The sequence below is a fragment of the Stegodyphus dumicola genome, chromosome 2 (genome assembly GCF_044657685.1).
Source record: "Stegodyphus dumicola isolate Sdum_Otavi_A_Nest chromosome 2, ASM4465768v1".
NCBI lineage: Eukaryota > Metazoa > Arthropoda > Arachnida > Araneae > Eresidae > Stegodyphus > Stegodyphus dumicola.
In genome coordinates, this window is record NC_140769.1 from 148,396,637 (window position 1) to 148,403,549 (window position 6,913).

Consider the following 6,913-nt stretch of genomic DNA (forward strand, 5'->3'; position numbering starts at 1 on the left):
AACGGCGCGTTTTCTTCGACATATCGCCCTCTAATAGCTTTGAATCATTCAAACAAGTTTCCAAACAAATTGTCAAGCTAATTTAATCAGCTGCCAGTTACGCGCAAAACTTTATAAAAAAAAAAAAAAAAAAAAAAAAAAAAAAAAAAAAAAAACGAGCTTAGCTTGTCCCCATCATGTCAAAAACTCGAAAAATACATATTCATTTACTTACATTTAGGTTATTTTTTAATGCGTTTTATAAATTAAACAAGAAAAAGTATTGAAAATATTTCTAAATACCATAACGTGAATAAAAGTAGTTTTCTATATTCATAAAAACACTTTTTATATTCATAAACAAATATTTAACAAGGAAATGAAAGGCTGACCACGTTTCCTACCTGAAACTATGAAAATTTCATTGAAAACCCCTACCCTAATATAATAGTAACTAAAACAAAGGTATTTTTGGTAAAAAAAAAAAAAAAAAAATATTAAACAGACTTAATTAAATTTTTCGTTTATATATCTTCATTTCAGAAAATTTGAATTTCAAAATTTGTTCAATAATATCTTCGTAATCTGGCCCTTGAAGAATAATATCGGATTCTGTAACAAGTACTCCCAAAGGCAAAAAGAAGAAACTTCAAATACCCTTTGCACTCGAGAGGTGACTCTCAGACACCATTTAATTTGGTGCGATAACTCGAGAGGTGATTCTCGATCACCACTCGGTTTAATGCGATAATTCGGGTGGTAATGATATTTATCTAGGTTTGGTTTGGGCAATATCGCTTCATGACTGTATTCAACAATACATGCGTATAAAATAACTGCCAATCTTTAATCTTAAAGAGGTTTTTTAGACTTATTTTTATATGCGTCTTCGACGTTAGTTCGAACCCGACATTTGTGGTAATAGGAATATTATTTTCAAAGTCACGGAGCTCATTAAGAAACCAAGAAATCCCTTTAAGTGAAAATGAATTCTATTTCTCGCTGATGGAGAATAAAATTACGTATATGTGTTAAATAGCTACTACACCAATGTTCTGTTTCTGAGAGAGAAAACCTATGTTTTGTTACCATACTTTGCCTAAAAATCATGGGCACCAATGCTGTGTTACAACTTCCTCTTAGGGAGGAAACTAATGCAGAAACAGACAGGTGAAACTGCAACTAACTAAATATCAACTGAGAAACTAAACTCTTAAGAGTTTGCTAATTACCAAACTTTTAGTGATCGTATAAGTGAATTTTTAATGCATTGCGTTGTGAAAATGCATCCGGGACCGCGCCGTGAGAGGATCGAATAAATAACATGTAAAATCAATATATATATATAAGAAAAACACATAAAGGATATAAAGAAAACATAAGAAATAGGTTTCCAGATTAAATACCAGTTTATTCAAATTCCTCACAATTAAAAATTAATCTTATCCTAATCAGGGAGCCAAACTTCTTATTTTTGTTAGTTTCAATTTACTTATTTTGGACACAGGTGAATTCTTCAATTTGTCATTTTTCTTTTTTTTTTTTGTTACATTTAAATTCATGATTTGCAAATCTATTACATGACTCTTTTAATTTATAATTTCTAAGAGGTTAAGGAAAACATATTATTTGCAATTCACATCTGTTTTAAGGAAGATTACACAAACAACTTAAATTATTACATCCTAATTCATATAAAAACCTTAAGGTTTGTCTCGGTAATTTAGAAGGGGAAAGGGAAACAATTGAAAGCCTGAGAATTAATTTAAGATTCGACGTTGTTATTTTACATTCCAAGGAAGTCGTTGAAACCTTACTTAAAGTTCAAACACAAAAAAATAGAACTTATCTTGTAAGGACGTCTTGAAGTGGAGGACTCGTATCCTAATAAGCGTTGACGTGGGCGGGGCTGATTTTTACGGTCACAAATGGAAGTTTCAGAAGACATCGTCCTGTCCTGGCACTATTGGCGAAACACACACGCAGGTAACTGGTTTTCATAACGACGAAGCTATTTTTACTCTGGAAAACAGAAACAGAAACACTGCTGCCCAACACGGCTGTCCGCCTGGTCTTGAAAGTCTTAAGTCACTCGCCCGGTTCAATTTCGCCTTTTAACCATAACGCGGCAGGGGAGCATCTCACTTCGTAAATTACATCGTTTCTATAGCTTTCAAGAGTGACGTCCAAGGTAAGCTCCGCTAGCAAGTCTCTCAAGTCTCGCACGAAAAGTCTCACACGAAAAGGGACTCAAACTCGAATTTTCTTCGTTTCCTTCACAAACGCGGGCTCCCACTATGGCTTCAATTATCGCCCCCTTAATTTGGGCAAAATTTGCGTTTTCAACCCCTGAATGCGGAAATAAGAGTGATCGCGCATGCGCGCCCTTCTTCACTTAGCCAACAACCGGACCCTCACTCGCCAAAACCTGAATGACTTACATCGAAAGTCAAGTGGCAACCTCTGGTTCTTCTGTCACGTACTTCCTGTCCTAAGGTCAACTGCACAATGAAATTCCTTCTAGAACATTCTAAAGGACAAAGCGCGCGAAATCATGACTTAGCAAAATTGCCTCCCTTTCCCTGCGTCTTTTCACAATGAATCAAAGCTTGTACAAAAATTGCAAATAAAAGAAAAATAAATAATATTCTTTTAAACTAAATAATATTCTCAGAAGCATCTGTTTTTCCCCAAAATTAAAGCATTAAAGTAAATAATTCAGAATCAAATAAAATTAAGATTTCCATAAATCAGAAAATCATTCACCTAGTTTTTATAACGCTATCAGACAAATTCTCTAGACAACATATGCAGACAGAAAGAAAGCAATGATGAAGATAGCGATGAAGTTGTAAGAAGGTGAAAGTTCAATGTAATAAGAATAGTGAAAATGAAAGGGACAGTTATCCAGCAGAAAAGAGAGAAAATTCGGAATGGGTAACGAGCACAAAAACCGAAGAAATACGTCAAAGAATGAATAGCGTTGTATTCCGCGAAGTAACCACAAGATCGCAAGTATCTTCAGACATAAAAGAACCATTATATTTCTTTCAATTGTGTGTGAAATAACTTTAAATTAGCTGTAAGAAAATCACGAAATATGTGGATAACCGTCTCGAGTTGCTGATTTGCTCATGCGACAAAGGCCCTCGAGTGCAAAGGGTTAAAACAGAGAAAAATAAAATGATGATTAGATTGTAAAAATGAACACATAACAAATTTTCCCCCTCCGTATTGTATTGTGTACTGTGAAATTGGTAAGCATGTTCAGCTGAGTTGGATAAATCGTTTCGAATCCCGACCAGGTTATAGCTGATTATCCACGCTTCTTGCTCTGAAAAACATAGTATCTCTGCAGTGACACCAGACAAAATGTGTTGATTGTAATAAATTTTCACCACGTGGATTTCGAAGATCGGGTCTTTTCTATTCTCCCAGTCATTATTTAAGTGGAGAAGTGTATCAGAATTTCCGTTTTCCCCACTGCATGATCTCGTGGTGTAACTAGTAGCCTCGTCGTTTGGAAATCGAATTTCCTGGGGTTGGAATCTCAGAGTAACAAACACCGAAACACAAGAAAGCCTAGCTGGTTTTTGTTTTTCCTGATCAAATATCTAATAGCTCTACAAACTTCGCCTTCTGTTTACAGAATCATAAGACATATGTCTCCCATTAACGGACATCAGAATTCTCAACGCATCATCATAATTATGCTTTACAATGCGCTCTTTCTGCTAGCAAATTTTAAAGGCGAAATTAAGTCTTACAATGTAATAATACTGTACAAGTAATGTGATAATGTTATCCATATGGTATATGCATTTATCATATCACTATTTATTTTGCTATTACTTTATAATAATGTGTTAATTGGAAACATGTCATGGATATTTTGAAAAGCTGGGAAACCTGAAGTAAATTTTCATATAAATTAAGATAGCTTCATTGTCTTCCACTTTTGCGGCCGAAATCCTTTCGTAAAGTAGGAGGGAGGTATAATACTTAAAACACTATATCGTAAAATAACGTACCCAATATTACAATGTTAAATTATATATTAAAATTTATTCTGAAATCATTAATGAAAAAGTAATTGATTGGTAATTCATAGATACAAAAGAAATTTACTTTTATTAAATCATTGTATTCTTCGCAAGTTTTAAATATTGCGACAGAAAAGCTAGCCTTTCTACTAGTCGATGTGAATGCACAACGTTTGAAAAGAGCAGCCTGGAATTAATTGCTTGGATGTAAACGCTTCTGCATATTTGTTCATAAGCTTTGCTTTCTACTCCTTTATTAAATATACAGAATAATAATTTACCTATGAACTATGACAATATAAGACCGATGGCTATCCAGCACTGACTTAAAATTTTGAACTGTTTGTGGTTTCGATTAGGCTAAATACGATTTTAAGGAAAGCTGTTAAGATTGTTCTAGTGTACAGGAGATTTAACTGAGATATGAAATTTCAACGATATCAGAATTATTTTTTATGTATCCCCGACAAAGAAATTGATTTTGAAAAACAAAGCCCATTTCATCGCGACATTACATTTATGTATTGCAAAAAACGTTGTTAAAGCTTGTCATCATATCAAATTCGATTTTGCTCACTTTTTATTCTCAAAAGAAATTGTTAAAATGGCAGTATGTCCCTCATATTGAAAGTGAAATTAATGGTGAATTAGCACAAATTACAATATAATTCGGTTACCTCTTTTAAATAGAAATTTTCAAATTCATCATTTTTTATAATTAGTTAATCGTTTTGAAATTAGCATTATTTAATTGACTAGGAATTAGCAAGTAATAATAAAATATTGTTACGAATTTGGTATTTAAAAAGCTAATGTTAGTTCAATTATAAATTAAATGGCTTTATTTCTCGCGCAGTGCAGCGCGTGACGAATATTAAAAGAAAGCTAAGCGGAAAATTGAAAATACAAGAGAGCGTGCATTAAATAAATAAATATCTCTTTTTGATTTCGAGAAAGTACTGGAAAATTCTAGCGCGTAATTTTAAAATCTTATAAAAGGAGGAAAACATCTCAGTTTGTAGTAGTTGCTTAGTTTGTTGTTGTTTAGAAAACTGCTCTTGTTGATTGTAGCGAATTCGCGTTCTTTAGCTGTTTTGAATTACGTTCTATTGGACATTTGAGTAGTTAAAAGATAACTACTATGAGATATTATAATACTGCATGATAATTTGAGAAAATTTAAGCATTTTTGTTGTGATAATAATAAATTTTTGTTCATTTTTCATTGGACTTGTGCATTCATTTCATAACAAACCCGTACGCACGCAACAATTTTTGGTGTCAGAAGTGGGATTTGAATGCCAATAACAAGAGCGATGGAATAGCAATTAAGGCAGTTAATATCAACCTTTGCCTCATTTAAAGAAGAAATTAAAGGAAATGAAATTGGGCCAGGAATCCGTTAAGGAAGAAATGAAATTGGGCCAGGAATCCGTTAAGGAAGAAATGAAATTGGGCCAAGATTCCGTTAAAGGAGAGATGAGATCCGTTAAAAAGGAAATGGAAGCCGTTCACGAAAAGTTGGAAGCTGGTCAAGTAACTTTTAAAGAAGACATAAAAGCTGTACAAGAAAAGATTGAAGCAGGTCAAGACGAAATGAAAAGAGAAATAACCTGCATAATAAAAAGTAAATTTGAGGCTATGGAAGACAGAATAGGAGCTGTCGAATATAAAGTCGGGCGAATTGAAGAAAAGGTTTCTTCTGTCAAAGATGAAATAGAAGATAGAGTGTCGGCTGTGGAGCGACGAGTCGAAGGAAGAGTTTCGGCCTTACAACAACAAATTGAAGAAAGAGTTTCTGCTGTCCAAGGACATATTGAACAACAAATCGAAGACAGAATTTCTGATGTCGTCGCCAAAGAAGTTGATACTTTAAAGAAATTCGTAGCGACGGCAGGGAGCACTTCGGATGGTTTAAAATTTCTACCCATGCCTGCTCGTCCCTCTCTGAAGCTATCGACATATGATGGGAAGACCTCCTGGCAGGTGTATAAGATACAATTTTCTATCGTGGCGGATTCGAATGCATGGGATTCCCAAGCTAAGGCCTGTCATCTCGCCGCTTCTTTAAGAGCCGACGCAGCGGATATCCTTCAGACTCTTCCCGAAAACAAAAGGTTAGATTTCGAAGCTCTGTCCGGCGCCTTGGAGCTGCGCTTCGGGGAGAAATGTTTAAAAGACTACAGCAGGCACCAATTAAAATCCCGTCAACAGAAGCTCACCGAAACACTTCAGGAGCTCGCCACGGATGTTGAAAGCCTGTCACATCACGCCTTTTCGGAGTGCCCGACAGAAACAAGGGAAATCCTGTCCCTGCAATATTTCATCGATGGCATCCGGGACCCTGAAATACAGAAAGCACTGCGAATGGCGGATGTTAAAGATCTGAAAAGCGCTTTAGTGTACGCCATGAAATTCGAGGCAACCCAGCAAGCCACCCGTCGACACCGCCATCCAGTCAGAGCTGCTCAAGTCCAGGAGCCAGGGGATCAAGTCACTGCTCGTCTAGACGATTTAACTAGACAACTGAACGCCTTGAGACGGAATATTGGTGACAAAAAACAGACCGTAAAGTGCTGGAACTGCGGTGCTGAAGGACACATACGACGAAACTGCAGAACACCCCAGGGTACGGATGTTAAAACCGCTCCTAACAAACAGCAGGGAAACTAATTAGTGGCCATCTCACGGGGCGGAGGTTGCCAGATAATGAAAAGCCCCAGTTTAAAGCACTTCAGATTTCTGCAGTGAGAGGCGGCAGTAATGGACTTTTCATAATAGGACATATTAATAGAGTTCCAGGCAATATGACGATAGATACAGGAGCCAACGTTACCATCATCCGAAAAGATTTGGCTGAACAACTGGGAAGCAAACTTATATGGACGCCG